This window comes from Rana temporaria, chromosome 5 (genome assembly GCF_905171775.1).
Source record: "Rana temporaria chromosome 5, aRanTem1.1, whole genome shotgun sequence".
Classification (NCBI taxonomy): Eukaryota; Metazoa; Chordata; class Amphibia; order Anura; family Ranidae; genus Rana; species Rana temporaria.
The window spans coordinates 70457139-70481663 of NC_053493.1; the positions used below are offsets into that span (position 1 = coordinate 70457139).

The 24525-nt window shown below is 43.8% G+C and overlaps 1 protein-coding gene across 1 annotated transcript in view; it reads left to right on the forward strand.

Annotated features, from left to right (window-relative positions):
* Positions 1-24525, forward strand: part of PTPRN2 (protein tyrosine phosphatase receptor type N2) — a 1169469-nt gene that overhangs the window by 80859 nt on the left and 1064085 nt on the right. The window lies entirely within an intron of this gene.

Genomic DNA, 24525 nt, shown 5'->3' on the forward strand with positions numbered 1-24525 from the left:
GAAAAAGCACCCCAGACCATTATGGCGCCCCCTTCACTGTGGCGCGTAGAAAACATCTCAGTTGGGATCTGCTTGTCATGCCAGTAACGTTGGAAACCATCAGGACCATCAAGGTTACATTTTTTCTCATCAGAGAATAAAACTTTCTTCCACCTTTGAATGTCCCATGTTTGGTGCACTCTTGCAAAGTCCAAACAAGCAGTTCTGTGGCGTTCAAGGAGTCAAGGTTTTTGAAGACGTTTTTTGTTTTTGAAGCCCTTCAGTCTCAGATGCCGTCTGATGGTTATGGGGCTGCAGTCAGCAGCAGTAAAGGCCTTAATTTGGGTCGAGGATCGTCCAATGTCTTGATGAGAGACCCTGCTTATGCAGTTCAGCAACCCGACCACGTTCAAAAAGGGAGAATTTTTTTGTCTTTGCCATCACAACGTGTGACTACCTGACAGAAAATGACAATGAATCCACATCTTTGCACAGATTTGGCCTTTTAAAGGCATGTGGTCCTAAACTTTTGATCAGCTGAAAAACAGCCTGTTTCAATTTATTCGTTGTTTTCATTAAATTGAATGCTAAAAAAATGTTTTGTCTCACTCTCATTTCTTCTTGTTGCATGTTGAAGCTCTACTTGGAACCTTGTTAAGATCCAACAATGTAAAATATGTTTTTTTGCCATTTTTCAAGTGGTTTTAAACTTTTGATCAGGACTATATATATATATATATATATATATATATATATATATATATATATATATATATATATATAATACATACATACACAAATCGCAACAAGAAAGAAAGATAAGACATTTTATTTCATTCCATCACAGTGAGAAATGCTTTACTTGTCAAAAAATGTATAATTTTGTGCAGCTAGTATTATCAGCAAGATCCTTGACCCCCCCCCCCCACTACAGCAGCAACACAGATTGGTCAGACACTGGTCAAAACCATAGTTACATAGTTGGTTAGGTTGAATAAAGACATTAGTCCACTCAGCTCAACCTGTATGTGTATGTTCATGTCGATAATCATTTCCCATATCACATCCCTGTTCACTAAGATGCACGTCCAAGAGTACCAATACTTCCCGCTGACACAACCAATTGTGGAAGGGAGTTACACATCCTTATCGGCCTCACAATGAAACCCCCCATGCAGCTTAACCGGTTCCCAACCGACTCTTGCAGGTATACTGAAGCAGAATGGCTCCCCTGGACGAAACCCCGTACAGGTACGTCCCTATCTTTTTCAGCCACCAGATGGCAGGCGCGCGCACTGTGCGGGATCGCCGCCAGCCATGCACGATCGCGTGCACGAGCACCAGCGCGGGAATTTGTGTGTGTAAACACACAAATCCATGTGCTGTCAGAGAAGAAGAAACATATTGTTTGTTCGATATGTCTCCTCTCCTAGTCACTCCCATCCCCACACAGTTAGAACACACTAAGGGAACACACAGTTAACCCCCTTGATCGCCCCCTAGTGTTAGCCCCTTCCCTGCCAGTGACATTTACACAGTAATCAGTGCATTTTTATAGCACTGATCACTGAATAATTGTCATTGGCCCCAAAAAAAGTGTCAAAAGTGTCCGATCTGTCCGTCGTCATGTCGCAGTACAGCTAACAATCGCAGATCGCCGCCATTACTAGTAAAAAAATTATAATAATAAAAATGCCATAAATCTATCCCCTATTTCTTAGATGCTATAACTTGTGCAAACCAATCAATACATTACCAAAAATATGTATAAGAATACATATCGGTCTAAACTGATGAAAAAAATTCACTTCACCGAGGATGGCGGTGGGGGGCAGGAGAGTGACGAGCGATTGCTTGTGTTCTGCTGCCGACGTCGCTGGACTCCAGGACAGGTAAGTGTCCATATTTTAAAAGTCAGTAGCTGCAGTATTTGTAGCTGCTGGCTTTTAATATTTTTTGTACGGCGGAGCTCCGCTTTAAAGAGTAACTAAACTCTCCTATATTCTACAGCCAAGGAAGCTGCCATCTTAGCCCCTGTTGGATCTGCTGTTGGCATCGTGCTGCACTTGTGACTAGATATGATACAAAGCATTTGATGGCTTGACAGTTCTGATGGGAGCACAAGCAACTGTAATAGTTGTCATTCATTGCATGCATTAATTGTAACGGTGTTAGAAAACAGTTAAATTGAGGGCTTTAGCTCTACTTAAAGCGGAGGTTCACCCAAAAGTGAACCTCCGCTTTTCGGAACCCTCCCCCCCTCCGGTGTCACATTTGGCACCTTTCAGGGGGGAGGGGGTGCAGATACCTGTACAATACAGGTATTTGCACCACTTCCGGGTATAGACTCCCGCCCCTTCGCGTCACCCCCCCATTGTGTTCTGGGAAACACACAGATCCCAGAACACAGCGGGGACAAGTGAGGACGGCACAGCGCAATTCGCGCATGCGCAGTAGGGAACCGGGCAGTGAAGCCGCAGGGCTTTACTTCCCGATTCCCTCACCAAGGATGGTGGCGGGGGAAGCTGAGAGCCGAGCGGTAGCGCGGGCGACCTGGACAGGTAAGTGTCCATTTTTTAAAAGTCAGCAGCTGCAGTATTTGTAGCAGCTGGATTTAAATAGGAAAATTTCCCGTGAACCTCCGCTTCAAATGTTATACTTGGTAACAGTTAGAGGTTACCAGTGTTTTCCCTTTCCATACTAGCAGCCAAGGACACTTTGCTGGCCAGGGTCTTAGCAATCAATAACGCCATTGATTGGCAGAACGCTGGTGACCGCACAGTCATTAGTTGTTATGGTGCCTTTAGTACATCATACAGATGTGCCACTTCACAGGCAGGGCTAGAGACCCCCCCCCCCCTCCCCACCCAAGCATGTTATTTTAAGGCATTTTACCTATTAATGTTTCAATTACATATCCCCCTTGGGCAGTGCCCAGCCCCCCATGTCATCTGTTTGACAATCTCTATTAGCCTTGAATTGTATTTTTAAGATTCACTCCCTATTTATTTAAGTGGGGTTTTCAAGAAAGTAAAGTGAACTCATAGGACCAGCCTTTATACAGACAATTAGGCTCGATTCACACAAATGTTTTTATGCTTTTTGCATTTTGCAGAAATGCAGGGAATTTTTTTAACATGAGTTCCTATGAAACACGTTCACATCAATGCATTTTTGTGCCTCTAATTTTGCGCCCCCAAACCAACTTACCCCCATGTTGATGGGGACAATGGCCTCTTCCCGGCAACCCTAGTCGGTGGTTGTTGGGGTCTGCGGGCGGGGGCTTATCGGAATCTGTAATCCCCCTTTAACAAGGGGGCCCCCAGATCCTGGCCTCCCCCCTTTATGAATGAGTATGGGGTACATTTTAACCCTACCCATTCACCAAGAAAAAGTAGTGTAGTGTGAAAGAATACAGTATACAGTTTTTGACAAGTCTTTTATTAAAAATATCTTCTTCTCCGCTTCTTCCTCCATCTTCTCCCGCTTCTTCTTCCGCTCTTCTTCTTTCTCCTGTCTTCTTTGTCCAGTGTTCTTCTTCCGATCCCGCCGACGACCCTCCTCCAATGCTGCAACCCTCTGATTTGTCCGTGCCGATGCCCGGAGGAGGAAGATGCAGGAGAAGATGGAGGAAGAATATATTTTTAGTAAAAGACTTATCAAAAACTGTCCGAAAAGCCCCCGCCCGCAGAACCCGACAACCACCGGCTAGGGTTGTCAGGAAGTGGCTCTCCCCCGCATGTTGAGGGCGTGTGGCCTTGTATGGTTTAGGAGGGGGGGCGCTCGCTCGTCCCCTCCCCTTTCTGACCTACCAGGCTGCATGCTCAGATAAGGGTCTGGTATGGACCTGGGGGGACCCCACAGTGTTTTTTTCACGTTTCTTTTTAAAGCCAGCACTTTTTTTTTACAGTCAGCTGGGAAGCCCACTGACAGCTGATGACTCATCGGTTGTTAAGAACATGGGGGCCGGCTTCCCGGTCCCCTCCTTAGCAACCAGCTATATACAGTGTTAAAAAAAAAAAACACGCAAATATATTGCTGTAAAAACGCGTGTCCAAAGACCTCCATAGGATTACCTTGAGGCTGCAGTGCTCAGCAGGCATATGGATAGTTGAAGCAGAGCTTGACAAGCTTCTAGCAGACTTCAGCACTTCATGAAGCCTGTTGCAAGCATTCTGAAGCCTGCTAGCAGTGGCAATCAACACTCCTATTAGGGTCTATGTTCAGCATTTACAACATGGAGTTGAATGGTACTTTAAAAGCCTCAACAAAGCTTGCTGAAAGCTCTGCAAATGCTTTGTCAAAGCTTGTTTTATACAAGCTGAAGTCTCTGTGAAACATACCTTAGAGCAGGGGTAGGCAACCAGTAGCCCTTCAGCTGTTGTGTAACTACATTACCCATGAGGCATTGCAAGGCTGGCAGCTATAATTACTCCCAGAGGCATGATGGCACTTTTAGTTCCGCAACACCTGGAGGGCCCCAGGTTGCCTACCCCTGCCTTAGGGCAAACCCACCAGGCATGTTATTTAAAGGAATTGTGCATTTATCATGTTTCACTTTATTAAAATAGCTGCTACGTGTCAAAGTATTTCTGAAACATTTTTCTCCGTTGGTACACATTTTTCCTGGGTAGTACCCAGTCCCCCCCCAATGTCATTTGTTTGACCACCTCTTGCCTATTAACCTTGAAAATTGAAAAAGTTGCTTTTCAAGACTTGCCTTATATTGATTTCAATGGAGTTCGCATTAAAATTTGCAGTTACGTGGATTTAGACTGTGTTTGCTGAATCTATCCATAAATAGAACCCAAGCACCAGCAGAGAGCTCTAAAAAGATATCCTTCCTAATACTTTCTAGGATGAAAAGATATGGATATGATGAACAATACTGAACATAGTTCTAGTGGCACTGTGCAGCTAGTAGAGGGATTTGCATAGTGATGGAGCAGAATAAACATTGTGAGTGAGATGGATAAGGCTGGCAGCAGATTTTTTCGGTGGATTATAGGAACAGATGGGAAAGTGGGTTTGCCAGCAATAAATGCACAAAACACTGGTAGGAAATGAATGTTATACATTACATATCTTTTTACTGGTCTGAAATCACTGTCATGATCGCTAAAAAAACAATAGCTAGTTGTGCAAGAGGAGAGCATTTAAATCATTGAAATTTGAAAAGATACCCCAGGCAGATATAAAAGCAGATATAAAAGATGCAAATTAATGCAGCTCTGTATTCATTAATACATCATTAAAGCGTATCTATGGTCAAAATGTAAAATTCTACATTCATTTCTACATTGTATTATTTCTGTTCTGCGCCCATTCTGCAACAGATATTCACTAGGCCCTGTGAGTAGGCACTGCTGTGTCACTCAGTTCACAGAGCCTGCCTTCTGAACTACAGAGGAGCTGACAGGAAGAGTTTTAGGAGGCAGAGTCAGGGATCACTGCTTGTAGGCAGCAAGGTACCATGGGATATGTAGTCCTTATAAAATAAAAGTAAACAGCAAAGGAGAAGCTGCAAAGAATGGCAATCTGACCAGAAGGTCGGGTACCTGTTCCGCTTCCAAAATAAAAATTTCCAAAAATGTTGAGGGGCTGGGGAGGAAGATATAAAGCAAACTTTTTTTTTTTTTTTTTTTTTTTACACAAAGAGAGCTTTCTTTTGGTGGTATTTAATCACCACTGGGTTTTTAAGCTAAATAAACAAAAAAATACCAAAAAGTTTGAAGATTTTTTTTTGTAATTTGTTATAAAAAACAGGTAATTTTTCTCCTTCACTGATGTTCGCTGATGAGGCTGCACTGATGAGGCAGCACTGACGAGGAGGCACCGATGAGGCTGCATTGAAAAGAGGCACTGATGAGCACAAATAGGTGGCACTGAAGGGAACTGATAGGCAGCACTGATGGGTACTGATAAGTGACACTGATGAGGAGGCACTGATGAGCACTGATTGACAGCACTGTTGGGAACTGTTGGGACTGCACTGATAATCAGGACACTGATAATCGGTGCCCTGATTATCAGTGTAGATGCCCCTTTCACACAAGCTAGTTGTCGACTCTCCTCCGATAACTGGCTTGTGTTTACATTGTGATCAGCTGTGATTGGACACAACTGATCACAAGGTAAAATTTATTGGCTCTTTACCCCGATCTGTGATCACATAGTGCGCTGCCCACATGCTGCGGCAGGCATGATCATGGGAGGACGTCATATGACACCCTGCCAGAACTTGCCGGCCACGCTGCAACGTAGTCGGTAAGTAGTTAAGGGTTAATTTTAAGGTTTTTGGATAAGGGAAACATTATGGCAAACTGAAAGGCCAGATTAATGTTAGAGTTCAAGGCATATGGCGAGGGGTAATTTTTTTGTCGTTTTTGGAACCAATACCCCTTACCAAGCCCATTGTGTACCGTTGATTGGTTGATATTGATTCTTTGCACATCACTCTTCATTATGTTAAGTAGAATGTAGTACATTACTTATGCAATACTCATTTGTAACTGTGCGTCTTATTTCTTTGCTGGATATACTGTAAGGGAACAATGTATAAATCCATTTCTAAACACAGTAGTGAAAGGTTTTTCATTATCTCGTGCATACCCAACGAAATGTTTAACTGTCTCCAGGGGCTTGTTACTTGATCAACCACTATAATCTATGGCCCAGATCAAATATGTGGAGCTTGTTTCTCTTGTTTATGTAAGTAATAATGTAGCAAAATAATAGAATAATATTTTCTGGGTAATTTCCTCTGCTCTGATACAGATTACATTTTGCTGAACAGAATCACTCCTGTGTTGTCTTAAAGTGGATGTAAACCCACTCTCATCCTTTCTAAACTACTGCCATAGTGCTGATCTATAAGGATATAGACGCCTCCTGCATGTATCCTTACCTGTCAAATGTCTCCTCTCTGTCTGTTATAAGAACTGAAAAACTGCAGATTCTGTGGGTGGATCTGTTGTCTGGAGCTCTGTGGGTGGAGTCATGATGTCAGTAGACTCCCCGCCCTCCTCTACACTCCTATTGTCAACATGCATGTTTTTCCTTGCAAAGTCGCACTGTAAGTCGGGTTGCACCTGTGTGAACAAGCTCTTCAGATTGTATAACAGTGTAAATTTGCTGTCCCCTCAAAATAACTCAACACACAGCCATTAATGTCTAAACCGCTGGCAACAAAAGTGGCATGGCATTAAGCACGTTTGTTTGTATATATATATATATATATATATATATATATATATATATATATATATATATATATATATATATATATATATATATATATATATATATATATATATATATATATATATATATTGTTACTAGCTGAATACCCGGCGTTGCCCGGTCTTCCTATCTTAACCTTTTGGGGAGGAAAATCATAGTAATATAAATATACCCATCTTTTATATAAGGGTGTAGGTAAGGGTTAATTTAACTGTCATATATTTTTATTTGGCATGTAAGTAATATGTGTAGCAGGTATTATTGAAATATCTCCAGGCGTACAGAAGTTATGTGGGGAACATACATTTCCATTGATTTGCATGGGACTTTAAACAAAAACCCCGACCCTCACAGATGGGGGTAGTTAAGGGATAAATTAACTATCCTATAGTTTAAGTGGACATATAAGTAACATGTGACCAAGTGTTATCGAAATATCTACAGCCGTTTGGAAGTTATGAAGTAACATGTATTTCCCATAGAGTTGAATGGGACTTTAAAGAAAAACCCCGACCATGGCAAATGGGGGTGGGTAAGGGTTAAACCACCTATCCTATGTTTGTTGCTGACATATAAGTAACATGTGTGCCAAGTTTCATGTTAATATCTTTAGCCGTTTGGACGTGATGCTGGAACATGCATACACATACACGTTGAGTTTTATATATATAGATTGATAGGAGCAGCGCTAATTTAATTTCTTATTTCAAACAGAAGTGAGTACAACCCCTAAGTGAAAATGTCCAAATTTTGGCACAAAGTGTCAATATTTTGTGTGGCCACCATTATTTTCAAGCTCTGCCTTACACAACATCATGGGGCTGGTGGATGTGTAGAGACCTTGTGCTCCTCCACCTTCCAGTTTGAGGGTGCCCACAGATGCTCAATAGGGTTTAGGTCTGGAGACATGCTTGGCCAGTTCATCACCTTTACCCTCGCTTCTTTAGCAAGCAGTGGTTGTCTTGGAGGTGTGTTTGGGGTCGTTATCATGTTGGAATACTGCCCTGAGGCCCAGTCTCTGAAGGGAGAGGATCGTGCTCTGCTTCAGTATTTCACAGTACATGTTGGCATTCATGGTTCCCTCAATGAACTGTAGCTCCCCAGTGCTGGCAGCACTCATGCAGCCCCAGACAATGACAATCCCACCAACATGCTCGACTGTAGGCAAGACACACTTGTCTTTGTACTCACCTGGTTGCCACCACACACTTGACATCATCTAAACCAAATCTAAACGTTTTTTTATCCATAGGAAAATTTTAAAACATGTTCTATTTTTGTCACCGATGGAAAACAAACCGATGAGGCCCACGCACGATCGGTTTTTCCAATGAAAACAGTCCATTGGTCCGTTTTCATCAGACAAACCGATCGTATTTACAGGGCTTTAGAGTTTTGGCTCATTCAAAAATATCAGCCAATATTGTAACAGTGGGTGGCACTGCCAAACTCGACAGTCGATCTGCCTAGTAACAGCCACTTCTGGTAAGTATAGGGTGGACCTCCCCTTTAAACAAACACTTTAACAAAGATGTTTCCAATTTATTTGGCCACCCAACAGTCAAATATCTAATATCATTTGAAACAGTTTGGTCCCTCAGTCAGTTTTGTTTCATTAATATCTGTTTTATTGATCTTCATTCAGTTTATCATATCACTTTCCTATACTATTTGGTGATTTTTAATTATATATATATATATATATATATATATATATATATATATATATGTATGGGACTGTTATGATAGTAATTTAAATACTTATAATGAAGGTTAAAAAAAAGGCTTATTTGTCTTGAAAAAAGGCATTGTAAAACTGACCTAATTTACAGGTACAACTACATCCAAGGTCACTATTAAGATTAAGCAAAGTCATTTCTTGCTCTGGGGATTCTGTATGAGACAACAGGGACTTTTTACCATCATTATAGCAAGGGTTTGTCACACTGAGAACAAATAAGCCGTGGAATGCCCTATTATGAATTATATTGAACTATATTGTCAAAAGTATTGGACACCTGCCTTTACACAGCACATGAACTTTAATGCCATCCCAGTCTTAGTCCAAGTCTTAGTCCGTAGGGTTCAATATTGGGTGCCCATCCTTTGCAGCTATAACATGTTCAACTCTTCTAAAAAGGGTCGTCAGAATGTTTAGGAGTGTATCTATGGGAATGGTTTGACATTCTTTCAGTAGTTGCATTTGTGAGGTCAGGCACTGACGTTGGACGAGAAGGCCTGGCTCGCAGTCTCTGCATCCCAAAGGTTTTCGATCAGGTTGAGGTCATGATTCTGTGCAGCCAGTCAAGGTGCTCTACCTCAACTCGCTCATCCATGTCTTTATGGACCTTGCTTTGGACCCGATACAATACCTTGGGAAATTGTCCTTACTATAAAGACCAAAAGTTCTCAGTCCCCTCTGGATAAACATATGTTAAGTAACGGTATAACAACATGTATATCCAATATAACTGTAGAGGACAAGCAAGACTCCTAAATTACAGTAGACAGAGCTTGGAACTGTGGAAGCAGCAGGGATGACCGCAGGCCTGGAGAGGATTGTCAGAAAAGGCATTTCCAAAGTGTTGAGGATTTTCACAAGGTGTGGACTGAGGCCGGAGGTCAGTGCATCAAGAGCCGCCACACACAGACAGATGCTGGGCATTGGCTTTCAAATGTCGTATTCCTCTTGTCAAGCCACTCCTGAACAACAAAAAGCGTCTTACCTGGGCTAAAGAAAAACACACCTGGTCTGTTGCTCAGTGGTCCAAAGTCCTCTTTTCTGATGAGAGCAAATTTTGCATCTCATTTGGAAACCAAGGACCCAGAGTATGGAGGAAGAATGGAGAGGCACACACTGCAAGATGCTTGAAGTCCAGTGTGAAGTTTTCCACAGTCTGTGTTGATTTGGGGATCCGTGTCATCTGCTGGTGTTGGTCCAATGTGCTTCATTAAGTCTGGGGTCAATGCAAACGTCTACCAGGAGATTTTGGAGCATTTCATGCTTCCATCCACAGACGAGCTCTATGGGGATGCTGACTACATTTTCCAGCAGGACTTGGCACCTGCCCACACTGCCAAAAGCACCAAAACCTGGTTCAATGACTGTGGGATTACTGTGCTGATTGGCCAGAAAAACTCGCCTGACCTGAACTCCATAGAGAATCTGTGGGGCATTACCAAGAGAAAGATGACAGACATGAGACCGGAACAATGCAGAAGAGCTGAAGGTCGCTATTGAGGGCATCCTGGTCTTCCATAACACCTCAGCAGTGCCACAGGCTGATCGCTTCCATGCCACGCCGCATTGAGGCAGTAATTGCTGCAAAAGGGGCCCAAACCAAGTACTGAGTACATATGCATGCTTCTACTTTTTGTACAATCCTTGTTTTATTGATTGCATGCAATATTCTATTTTCGAGATTGTGGATTTGGGGTTTTCATTAGCTGTAAGCCATAATCATCACGATATGACAAATCACGGCTTGAACTATCTTGGTTAGGCATGTAATGAGTTTATCTCACATATTAGTTTCACCTTTTAAGTTGCATTGGTGAAATAAATGAACTTTTGCACAATATTCAAATTTTTCGAGTTTCACCTGTATGTAACAGTATAACTATATGCATGTCTAATACTACTGAGAGGAAGGACAAAAAAGACTCCTAAATGGCAGGAGAGGGGGGTTGTACCTGTGGCAGGGAGATTGAGGGCATATAAGACTCCGTGGGGTATATAAAACAAGATTCCATGAGGCATATAAGAAGTTGTATTTGATTCAAATGACCAGCATTACTCTAAACAGATGCAACAGTTCTGGGTGGATTGACCCACTAATATGCATTAAAATATATGTTCATTCAAGGCCATGCTCTGCTAGTAAGGAGGAAATGCAAAGGCAATGTTTCACGTCTCTGAACACCTTATGAGAGAAGACAGGAAGATGCGCTTCACTGTTCTAATTAGAATTTATTAGTGATCATTAGCTTGGCTCTCTGCTTTAACATGTTTCTGTCTGCCCAACTCCATCTGTCTCCTGCAGATCTACACACAGCAGAGCGGCCGTTCTCCAGTGTCTCTGCACTAATAGAAAATAAGTATTCATGCCTAAAAATTGGACTTTCCCAGCTCCTGCCAGTTCCTTTCTCTGAAAGCTTTTATTAAAGCGGTGGTTCACCCTGCAGAACAACTTTTTAGCATAAAATTAGGCATAGTAGCGCGAGCTACAGTATGCCTGTCTTAATTTTTTATCCCCGTACTCACTGTGTAATCGTACATAGAAGATTCCGACTGCCCGCGGGGAATGGGCGTTCCTTTCAAGAGGGAGGGTGATTGGCGGCTGCTCTGGCACGTCACGCTCCCCGAAGACAGCCGGAGTAGGTCCGGCGCTTCACGGCGCCTGCGCACAGACTATGCGCAGGCGCCGTGAAGAGCCAAGCCTATTTCGGCTATTTCCGGAGAAGCGTGACGCGCCAGAGCCGGCCGTCAATCACCTTCCCTCTATAGGAACGCCCATTCCCCGTGGGCAGTCGGAAATCTTCTATGTACGATTACACAGTGAGTACGGGGATAAAAAAATAAGACAGGCATACTGTAGCTCGCGCTACTATGCCGAATTTTATGCTAGAAGGGTGAACCCCCCGCTTTAACTGGGTGTCAGATTTAAACCACTTACCGCCCGGCCAATGACAAATTGACGTCGGCAAAGTGGTTGTAGAATCCTGGCTGGACGTCATATGACGTCCTCAGGGATTCTGAGCCGCTGCGATTATGAAATAAATCGATCACAATTTTCATAACCGATTTTTATAGCACAGTAACATAATGGGGTTAAAATTAGCCCTTTATAGTTACGAAAAAGCAAATCACTACTGTAAATATACTTTCACAGTCCCACAGTAAAAAAAAATGAAACCCTTACAGTAGCGATTATTTGCACTTTTTTGTACTGTATTTTCGTTTTTTTTAACCCATTATGTTACTAAACATCTCAGGCCGGGGGTCACACCTCTGTGTTTTTGCAGAAACACACTACAGTTCATTTACATGCTTTCCTATGGGACACGTTCTCATCCATGATTTTTTTTCAGCTGCTGCGTATTTGGAAAGGGCAAGGACTTTTTAACGCAAAACGGTGCTATTTTTTTTTTGGTTCAATGTACTTCAATGGAGAAGCTGCAGAAAAGCATGTAATGTGTTTTTTGCGGCAATTTGTGTTTTGTAATCTGCCCAACAACATATTGGCCCAAAAAATTTAAATTTTTTTGTTAAAGGCTATTATCCGATAATCGATTAATCGAAACAATAATCGGCCAACAAATCGATTATGAAATAATCGTTAGTTGCAGCCCTAAACTGAAATGTTCATCAAGGAATTCACCTGCATTGTTCAGATCAGCACCAGTCGTTTAGCGTTTCAACAATTTTTGTTTCACGTTTCTCTTGAGTGGTCCTGTTGTGTTGTTTCCAGCAGCTTGCACTTTTATATTGAGGCTGGCATGTCACACGATAACGCAGCGTTTTGTCCCGCGATTTGCCGCACAAAACGGGTAGTTTTAACTTTTGTTTTTTTTGCAACACAAATTTGTTGTCTATGCCGAACGCCGAAAGCCGACTGAAAAAAAAGGGTCCGGACTTGTTTTCAGCGGCAGGCGTACGGCGTTCGGGGGTTTGGGCCGTTGAGATGTGACCCATCTCATAGAACAAACAATGTAAAATCGCCCCTCCAGCGGCACGAGCGTAGGGCATAAGATACAGCCAAGGTGTGAATGCAGCCTTAGGCTAGATTCAGTATTGATTTACGCCGGCGTATCTAAGATACGCTGCATAAATTCAAAGCCCGGCGTATCTTCTTTCTGTATTCAGAAAGCAAGATACGCCGAGACATTAGCCTAAGATGCGACTGGCGTAAGTCTCTTACACCGTCGTATCTTAGGGTGCATATTACGCTGGCCCGCTAGGTGGCGTTTCCATTGTTGTGGCGTTAAAATATGCAAATGACCTAGATACGCCGATTCACAAATTTACGTACGCCCGGCGCTATTTTTTTACGTCGTTTACGTTAGGCTTTTTTGGCGTAAGGTTGCTCCTGCTATTATGAGGCGTACGCAATGTTAAGCATGGACGTCGTTGCCGCTTAGAATTTTTTACGTCGTTTGCGTAAGTCGTTCGCGAATAGGTCTGGACGTAATTTACGTTCACGTCGAAACCAATGACGTCCTTGCGGCGTACTTTGGAGCAATGCACACTGGGAAATTCCACGGACGGCGCATGCGCCGTTCGGGAAAAACGTCAATCACGTCGGGTCACCAAAAATCAACATAAAACACGCCCCCTCATCCTCATTTGTGCTACGCCGCCGTAACTTAGAAGGCAAGTGCTTTGTGAATACAGCACTTGCCTCTCTAACTTACGGTGGCGTAGCGTAAATACAATACGCTGCGCCGCCGTAACAATGCGCGCCCCTACCTGAATCTAGCCCTTAGTCTGTATACCTGCGCTATAAATCTTTTGTTTTATATATATATATATATATATATATATATATATATATATATATATATATATATACTGGTTTCCCTGCGGACTTTGGGGAACCAAGTTCTGTTGATCCAAGCAGAGTTTTGCTGCATAGACAGGCCTATAGAAATATTTTTCAGCCAGACATGTGTGCATCTAACATTGTTGGATGAATGAATATGAATATTCTCATTTTGAGTGAATATTTTTATTTAGTGGAGAAGAAAAGCAGAAATACAGTCCCATATTGCTGGCACCCGCCTTACTTTTAGGTTAAGCATAAACAGCTGGCTGAAAAAATTCAATCTGGTAAATGTATTTTTCTTCCAAGAACATTCAATGTCTGCTGCTCTCCATAGACATAACAGTTGTCACAGGTATCAGCCAAATTGCCTGATGGTCATTTGTAATTATATTTAGTGCATGTTGATTTTAAAATACTGTATATGTATTGAGTCAGTTGCTTTATCCTTTCATTTGAACTAAAGTAAACTCTAATGCCGCATACACACGATCGGAATTTCCGACAACAAATGTTCGATGGGAGCTTGTTGTCGGAAATTCCGACCGTGTGTATGCTCCATCGGACATTTGCGGCATTAGAGCTTAGTGTTTTCCAAAACAACGAGACCCGTACCAAACTGCGCATGAACAGCATGCTTCAGTCTAGTGTATTGGAACCGCCATGCTTCAGGCACGCCCAGCTAACCCTTCAGTTGCGCGAATGTCCTTAGTTCCCCCCTATCAAACAATTGATGCAGATAGACTAGGCCAAATTTGGCCCATCTATGCCCATCATCCAGCAAAAAGAGATTGGCTAATCTGGGATTAAACCATAAAGGGGCGTTAGGGGATAAGTGTAAGGGAGTATCCTGGGCATGTTTCCTACAGACCTCAAGCACCCGTCTAGCCGACCTAAGGACCGCCATTCCACCCGCCGTCGGGACCTCCCCTCTATAGAAAAAGTTCAGCAGTGTCTCATAGGAGGTTGCCGCAGCCGCCTCCACCGCAATAGCGGCGTTGTTCAGCTGGGGAAACATTCGCCAATGAGCCTGGACCAGCTGTGATGCCAAGTAGTACAGACGGAGGTCAGGAATTGCCAGGCCTCCTCTCCCCACTGGTGTGCATGCACTTCTAGCTCATTGAGCTCATCCATTCATCCACCTGCTGTGAGCAGTTCATACATCCTGTGTGATGCATATTTAGGCCTCATGCACACTGGAAGTTTTTGGACATTTATACAGTTAGTTTTTGGCTTCAGACATTTTTTTTCTACAGTCAATAAACTCTCCAGCATGTTATCCTATATTTCCATGCTGGGGTGTTTTTTGGCTGTAAAAAAAACACCCCAAACTAGTGGGTTCTGAGAGAGGTTTTTCAGCTATAAAAATGTTCTATTGTCACAGAACACAGATAAACGCTCAAAAATGCACCTCACCAGCGGTTTTAACGTTTTTGATCCATAAACAAAAAAAAAAAAAAAAATATATATATATATATATATATATATATATATATATATATATATATATAATGCTAAAAAACACTATTGCAAAAACTTTAAAAAGCGTTGAAAAACCCACTGCAAAGATACTGCCATTTTTAGAAAGGACAGTGTGCATGAGGCCTCATAATATAATTTAAACGTGTTCTGTGAAATTTTAGCTTTCTTTACTTCGTGACAAGCAAATAAAAATGTTTCATAATGTCTTCTGAGTTACAGTTCTTCAAAATGATAAAGAAACAGTAAGGCCCCGTACACACGGTCGGTCCATCCGATGAGAGCGGTCCGAAGGTCTGAGGCCCCCGTACACACGACCGGTTTTCTCGGCAGAATTCAGCAAGAAACTCAATGGGAGACGTATTCTGCCGAGAAAACCGGTCGTGTGTACACTTTTCGCCGAGAAACCCGCTGGGAAACTCGTCGAGCCAAAAAGAGAGCATGTTCTCTATTTCCTCGTTGGGCAATAGGAACATTTGGCTCGACGAGTTTTCTGACAGCCGAACAAGGAACTCGACGAGCAAAACTATGTGTTTTGCCCGTCGAGTTTCTCGGCCGTGTGTACGGGGCCTGATGTGCCTACACACCATCAGTTCGAAAAACGATCGAGTCCAACGCGGTGACGTAAAACACAACGACGTGCAGAGAAAAATGAAGTTCAATGCTTCCAAGCATGCGTCGACTTGATTCTGAGCATGCGCGGGTTTGGAACCGATGCTTTTGCGTACTAACCATCGGTTTTGACCTGTCGGTTAGGCGTCCATCGGTTGAATTTTAAAGCAAGTTCTACATTTTTGGACCGAAGTATAACTGACCGATGGGGCCCACACACGGTCGGTTTGGACCGATGAAACTGAACTTAAGTCCGTTTTCATCGGTTTGGTCCGATCGTGTGTACAGGGCCTTACAATTTTTCATTAGTCTAAAGAACTGTCACTTGACACTAAAAATAGTTATTGGTAGTTGTTATCGGTGAGTACTTAAGGAAAAGTATTGGTACTCGGTCTTAAAAAATTGGCATCGGTGCATCCCTACTAACGTTGCGTACTTAGTACAGTGGCTCCTCTCGAGCTCCTCAGTTTTTTTTTTTGTTCAGCCCACTGGGTAGAACGAACAAAAACTCACATATACCATGTATCATGTATACAAGGCATTACTGTTCTGGAGACAAACCAAAATGTGGGATTCATTGTCACTTTTGGGGAAAATCAGGACGAATAGAGGGGGGCAAATCTCCTGAACGGGGAAACAGACACAAATAAAAACCTGACAAGTGTTCTACTCCCTCTCCAAAGGTCTAGTCCCAACGCACACAATCTTGTAGAAATGGCTGTGCATAAAAGTGGGTGCTTAAGTGACCACCATCTGGAACCATGTCTAGTCTCCCATGTATGGAACCGTGTCTAGTCACTCATATATGGAACCGTGTCTAGTCACTCATATATGGAACCGTGTCTAGTCACTCATATATGGAACCGTGTCTAGTCTAGTCTCCCATATATGGGAACCGTGTCTAGTCTCCCATATATGGGAACCGTGTCTAGTCTCCCATATATGGGAAACCGTGTCTAGTCTCCCATATATGGGAAACCGTGTCTAGTCTCCCATATATGGGAAACCGTGTCTAGTCTCCCATATATGGGAACCGTGTCTAGTCTCCCATATATGGAACCATATCTAGTCACTCATATATGGAACCGTGTCTAGTCTAGTCTCCCATATATGGGAACCGTGTCTAGTCTCCCATATATGGGAACCGTGTCTAGTCTCCCATATATGGGAACTGTGTCTAGTCACTCATGTATGGAACCGTGTCTAGTCTCCCAAGAATGTTACCAGCACACCAAAGATCTCCAGAAGGAGTCCAAAGCTTTATTCAACGATCACATTGTTACAGCAGATTGCAACGTTTTGGAGCCACACAGGACCCCTTCATCAGGCATGTGTCACATGCCTGATGAAGGGGTCCTGTGTGTGTCCGTATTGTTGCAATCTGCTGTAACAATGTGATCGTTGAATAAAGCTTTTGTCCCCTTCTGGAGATCCGTGGTGTGCTGATGATATTCTCTTGCTAATCCCTCTCCACTCCAAATCCCAAAAAGTTTTTCTTTCAGTTATATTTTAGCGTGACTTGTGCTCGTGCATATTTTTCCATCATATGCTCAACCTGAGCAGTAGAGGTTATCAACATGTATAATTTTTATTAAATGTAACTCAGAGAAAGCTTCACAGTTTATAAGGTCATCATAAAACTGCTGTGACCTTTCATTTTACATTCAGAAAATATCGCTATGTGTCGCAGTTTAAGGCCTAGAGAAGCTAAACTGCTGAAAGTATCAGGATTATAAAGTGTAACAGGAGCTGAGACACTTGCGGTAAATGAATAATAAATTGATCTATTATATTATGATGTGAGGTACAGGTAGCAGTTTTAATGTATTATGCATCAGAGGCGCTGATCAGCGTTTAATGCATAATACATTCATGTTTATTTGTTTTGTCTATAGGACGTGCCGCTCCGTGCCTGTGTGTATTTCCTGAGCTTCTCCTGCAATTAATAAATGCACGCGGGATCTATTGATTGAAGACGACATAACATATTTGGCCAAACCAGGTCGTGCTTAGTGTATGAATAGGAAGAATTCAAGCTGAGCTCGCTCTGGATGTACTCTGACTGTAATCCTGCGTCTCGGCTGGTTTATTTCCTGTGATTTTAATTCTCTAATGACCATGATGTGACCAGGACAAGATAGAGCACATGCGAGTGTCGCAGCGACCAAACACGGGGATGCCAGAGATCATGCATTCACTTGACAGGAGAAGGGGGAATATCATTGCTTCCACAGGCCACCTGGAGATCAGAATAGGCTACAGCAGATTAGAATGTGGAGATTTATTAATGTGGAAATGTGCGCGTCTAAAAATAGCACCTCACTGCCTGTCTGGAAATGGCCATTCTGAGCCGGGGAGACAGATTTGTATAACACTTGTGTGGAATAACGGTGCTTCATATCATTCAAATGACATGGCAGGCCAAGGCAGGGTATCAATGGGGGCACAGCTGCGTCAAAGTCCAAAAGATCAAAAAGCCTGAGGCTAATGGCTTCTAGGTGATTTTCTTTAACAATGATTTTTCAATTAACAATGATTTTCAGTGGGATCGATAACAATAAAATTGTTAACGCGGTAGTAAACTACGGCTGGTTAAAAAAAAAAAAACCTTGTAAGGCAATTGCATAATGTGCTGATATGCATTGCAAAGCAGCACATTATGAAGTACTCACCTTGGAACTAAGCCTTCTAGCAGCGTGCTGTCACCGCTGAGAGGGCGGACATCTTCACCCGATCTTTCTTCCGGGTTCGCTCACTCCAGCTATGTAATTGGCAGGAGCCACGATGATGTCACGACTTCGCATGTGCGCGGGAGCCCTTGGTTCCAGTGTTTTGTCAAAGGAGCCAACTCGTCAAAATCTCCAATCACGTCATTTCCAGTGACTCTTCAGCAGTTGCAACTGGAGATTTCGACGAGTTACCTGCTTCCACAAAGCACTAAGGTACACAATGAGTTGGCTGACAGAACATCGGGTAAGGAGGAAAAAAGTTGCCGCCGCCTTTTGTTGGTTATAAGAGTCCAACACTAACATAACTTACTTATTATAGCGTGCACCGTTGTATATGCGATCCTGGTGTTTTGTGAAAACAGGTTACTCCTCGAAATCTCCAATTACTGATGCTAGAGAGTAACCAGAAGTGACGTGTTTTGAGATTTAGACGAGTTGGCTGTTTTTTTGACAGAACACCGACACAAAGCTCTGAGGCCTCGTACACACGACCAAACATGTCCGCTGAAACTGGTCCATCGGACCAGTTTCAGCAGACATGTTCGGTCGTGTGTAGGGCCGACCGGACAATTTTCCGGCCGACCGGACAGGTTTCCAGCGGACAAATATTTCTTAGCATGCCCGCTGGAAGCCTGTCCGCCGGACATGTCTGATGGTCAGTACGACTCATCGGACATGTCCGCTGGCACGAGAACCCACGCATCACGTCGAAGTGATTCGACGCATGCGTGGAAGCTTTGAACTTCCGGGTTCGCGCACGTCGCCGCGTCATCGTCGCCGCCACGTCACCGAGTATTCTGTCCGCGCGGAATTTGGTCTGATGGTGTGTACAGCCATCAGACCAAATGATCCCAGCGGACATGTCCGATGAAAACGGTCCGCGAACCGTTTTTATCGGACATGTTGGGTTGTCTGTACGAGGCCTAAAAGGTCCGGCAAGGTATGCTGGACCTTCTGAGTTCATGCACTGGTGACGTAACTGGCTGAATCCAGGGTGAATATCTGCTAAATGGTGCACGTTTACATTTTACCTACAGGTAAGCCTATTATAAGGCTTACCTGTAGGTATAGTTCAAAACGGGCTTAAATCTGGCAAAATTGGTAGCAACAGTATGGGAATTTTTTTTTTTTAATCATACTTACCTAGGTGGTTGCAGCATCGGTCCAATGCTGTATGTGTCCCCCGCTGGCTCTAACCGAGCAATCAAACAAAGCCAATCACTTGGTTCTCAGAGCTCCCTGTGTAGAGAGCTGGTGACTGTCAGCCACCAGCTCTCTGCTCTGCCCCCACTCCTGCCTTGCCCCCCCCCCAAAAGGCTGAGCTGGGTGCCGGTCTAGGCATGTGGGCAGATCCTGACCATATAATTACTATCTTTCCTGAGTCTGGACCTACTCTGTGACGTCGCCCAACAGCAGACTTCAGCTGAAAACGGGTCACAGGGTTGCAGAACGAACAGCACTGCTGTGATACACAGGAGAAATATAGTCTGAAACCCACTGTTGGCTGACGTCGCAGAGCTGGTCCAAGCTCAGGCAAGATTGCGACAATGGAGTTGGGATCTGCCCACATGTTTGGACTGGCCCCAGCTCAGCCTCTCAGCGAGCCTCTGAGAGGCTAAGCCAGCCGCTCCACCCCTTCCACAGCCCAGCGCCTCAGAGCAGAGCAGAGAGCTGCTGATTTATAGTTAGCTGCCCTGTGCTCAGGGAGCTGTGATCGGCGGTGTTTGATCACTCGGTTCTTAGTGTTAGAGGTGACGGGAGATCGGATCGATACTGCATCCACCTAGGTAAGTATGATTCTAAAAACAAAACAAAAAAACCCCTCATACACCTCTTTTAACTGCCCGCGTGTCATCAGCCTAATCATAGCTGCTGTCTCCTTTTTTACCAGCCGGTTGTTTGTATTACATCTCCTTCCGTATAATAAAACATTTTAGCTCTGGTAAAGCAGAAATGTATCCCGCTTTATTACCTTCCCCCTGCCGATCTTCCATGACACCAATTCTAAAAAAACAGAGGGCCAGATTCAGGTAGATCCGCGCAATATTTGCGTGGGCAAAGGGCAACGATTTTTGCTCTGCGCCCACGCAAATATTTTGATATGCCCGCGATTCACGGAGCAGTAGCTCCGTAAATTGCGCGGGCGGTATGCTAAATAGCCCGGCGTAAGGGCGCCTAATGTAAATGATCCCGCCGGGGGCGGGAATCATTTAAATTAGGCGCGCTCCTGCGCCGAGCGAACAGCGCATGCTCCGTCGGGAAACTTTCCCGACGTGCATTGCGGCAAATGACGTCGCAACGACGTCATTTGCTTCTAAGTGAACGTGAATGGCGTCCAGCGCCATTCACGAATCACTTACGTAAATGACGTGAAATTTAAATTTCACGAGCGGGAAGGGCGGCTATACTTTAGCATTGGCTGCCCCTGCTATAGCAAGAGCAACCTTGCGCTAAAGTCGCCGTACGGAAACTCCGTACCTTGCGTGCGCAGGGCCCGCGCAACTTTTGTGAATCGGTTTTAGTATGCAATTTGCATACTAGACACAGATCACAATGGCCGCGCCCCCTAGCGGCCAACGCAAGAATGCAGCCAAAGATATGAAGGCATAAGGAGGCTTATGCCTGTCATATCTTAGGCTGCAGTCGGTGTAACGAGGTTCCTGAATCAGGAGCACTCGTTACACCGGAGCAAGTAAGCACTTGCGCCGCACAACCTATGGTTGCGCGGGCGCAAGTGCTTCTTGAATCTGGGCCAGAGTGTGCTCAGATCTCTGTAAGGTATTTGGGATATGACCCTACGGATTTTTAAATGAATTGATAACTGTAGTAAATGTGTTTTTTATTTAAATAGCAATTTCAGGCATCATATGAAACCAGTGTACCACTAATACAAATACAATTGTGTTGATTTCAGAAATTGCACAGAATGTACTGAAATCTGAGTTCTCTATAACTTCCTGCAGACGCTGTACACAGACCATCTTGCAGTGTCACTAGAAGGGCAGTAGGTGGGCATTCTCCTCTTTGCTTCCTGCGTCACCAATCACATTCAAGCTTCTAAAGCTGCTTTGAGGGCCAGTTCACACCACATGCAGTCCAGTGCCCTTTTCAGTGGCATAGTTCACACTAGTGCTTGCAGTTCAAGTGCATTCCAGTTCCACCAAAAAAACAGTAGAACATGTTGCATGTTACATTTTACCTGCACTGGACTGTACTAGAACGCTGTAAAATGCATCAAAACTGCACTGGAACGCACATAAACTGCACTTTATGTTAGCCTATGTGTCCATGCACACATGGACGTTTTTTAGTGTTAATGAGCAGTGGAGTTCATGGACGCCAGAAATTTCCGTTCAAAGTGCCGTTTTTCAGCAGGAAAAAATGCAGATAAACGCTCAAAAACGCATTGAAAAAAAAAAGCTAAAAAACGCTACACTGAAAAACGCTAATAAACGCTATTGCAAAAACGTTGATAGGCTCCCTGCAAAGCTACTGGCGTTTTTTATAGCTTTTTTTTTAGCTTCCAGTGTGCATGGAGCCTTAAGGTTAAAAATAAAAAGGGGGGAAAAAGCACTGGACTTCATCAGAAACGCACCGAAACGCGTCACAAACGCGCATTCAGAAAAGCATCTGGAACGCATCCGGACTGCGTTTCTATGGCCTGAACCGGCCCTCAATCTGAATGGTGGCCAGAAGAAACATCCTTGTTGCCGGATTGTTTTTATATCAGCCTACTGGTATGTGAAGGGCAGCAAAGAAGTGATCCAGCTAGAAGATCAAATTATGACAAAAAGGAGTGAGGTAGCCTGGTCCACTACGTCATGGTCTTATGGAAAATCTGAAATACTGAGCAGTTAGTCTGTGCTTCATGTGACCGATTCCTTTAACTCTCCTTCCACATAAATAATAGTGTGTCATCTAAAACTGTGATGTCAATTCTTGTTTACATACAGTAGACCATTCCTTTAATGCACACATGCCACAAAGTATTAGTTAAAGCGGGAGTTCACCGATAAATGATGTTTTTTGCTCTTTTAACCTTAGACGGATGCTCATTTAGTCTAGGGGAATCGGCTAGTTGTTTTAAAATCAGAGCATTACTTACCGTTGTAGAGGGCGTTCTTCTCCGCCACTTCCGGGAATGGGTCTTCGGGACTGGGCGTTCCTTCTTGATTGACAGTCTTCCGACAGGCTTCCGAAAGGCTTCCGACGGTCGCATCCATCGCGTCACGAGTAGCCGAAAGAAGCCGAACGTCGGTGCGGCTCTATACTGTGCCTGCGCACCGACGTTCGGCTACTTTCGGAAAACCGTGACGCGATGGATGCGACCGTCGGAAGCCTGTCAATCAAGAAGGAACGCCCAGTCCCGAAGACCCATACCCGGAAGTGTCGGAGAAGATCGCCCTCTACAACGGTAAGTAATGCTCGGATTTTAAAACAACTAGCCGATTCCCCTAGACTAAATGAGCATCCATCTAAGGGTAAAAACAGGATTTTACCGGTGAACCTCCGCTTTAAATATCACGTAATAATATATTACTAATGCACAAATGGTAATCAAGTTCCTTTAAAGGCTTAGTTCACCTTTGTTTATAACATTTTTTTTGTACATTCCAGCTCCCCAATGTACCAATATAGCATTAAAGGGGTTGTAAAGCTTTGTGTTTTTTCACCTTAATGCCTCCTATGCATTAAGGTGAAAAAGCACCCCACTCTCTCCGCCGCCCGAGCCCCCATTTTACTTACCTGAGCCCCAAATCTCTGTGGGCGCGATCCCGCTTCGTTCTCTCCATGGCTGATTGGCTCTTCATTGGATAGATTGACAGCAGTGCAGCCATTGGCTCCCGCTGCTGTCAATCAAATCCAGTGACGCAGCCGCCGGGGAGCGGGGCTGAGTCATGCACGCCGAGGGTATAACACAGGAGTACGCCCGCAAGGTAACCCCCTCGGGAGAGAGATTCCCAGAGGGGCCTAGCTCTTGCAGGAAGGAGCCGAGACAACTGACGTGGGTCCCCAGAAGAGGACGATCGGGGCCACTCTGTGCAAAACGAACTGCACAGTGGAGGTAAGTATGACATGTTTGTTATTTAAAAAAAAAAAAAACTTTAGTGTCCCTTTAACCACTTAACGCCCGGCGCACGCCTATTTACGTCCACAGAATGGCACGTACAGGCAGATGGGCGTATATATACGTCCTTGCCTTCTAGCTGGTGGGGGGTCTCCCCCGGTGCGTGAGGCGGGTGGCTTATCTCGGGGAGCGATCCGGGCCGATGGCGCGGCTATTCGTTTATAGCCGCTCCGTCGCGATCGCTCCCCGGAGCTGAAGAACGGGGAGAGCCGTATGTAAACACGGCTTCCCCATGCTTCACTGTGGCGGCGTTTTGATCGAGTGATCCCTTTTATAGGGAGACTCGATCGATGACGTCAGTCCTACAGCCACACCCCCCTACAGTTGTAAACACACACTAGGTGAACCCTAACTCCTACAGCGCCCCCTGTGGTTAACTCCCAAACTGCAACTGACATTTTCACAATAAACAATGCAATTTAAATGCATTTTTTGCTGTGAAAATGACAATGGTCCCAAAAATGTGTCAAAATTGTCCGAAGTGTCCGCCATATTGTCGCAGTCACGAAAAAAATCGCTGATCGCCGCCAATAGTAGTAAAAAAAAAAAATTTATAAAAATGCAATCCCCTATTTTGTAAACGCTATAAATTTTGCGCAAACTAATCGATAAACACTTATTGCTATTTTTTTTACCAAAAATAGGTAGAAGAATACGTATCGGCCTAAACTGAGGAATTTTTTTTTTTTATATATGTTTTTGGGGGATATTTATTATAGCAAAAAGTAAAAAATATTGAATTTTTTTCAAAATTGTCGCTCTATTTTTGTTTATAGCGCAAAAAATAAAAACCGCAGAGGTGATCAAATACCAG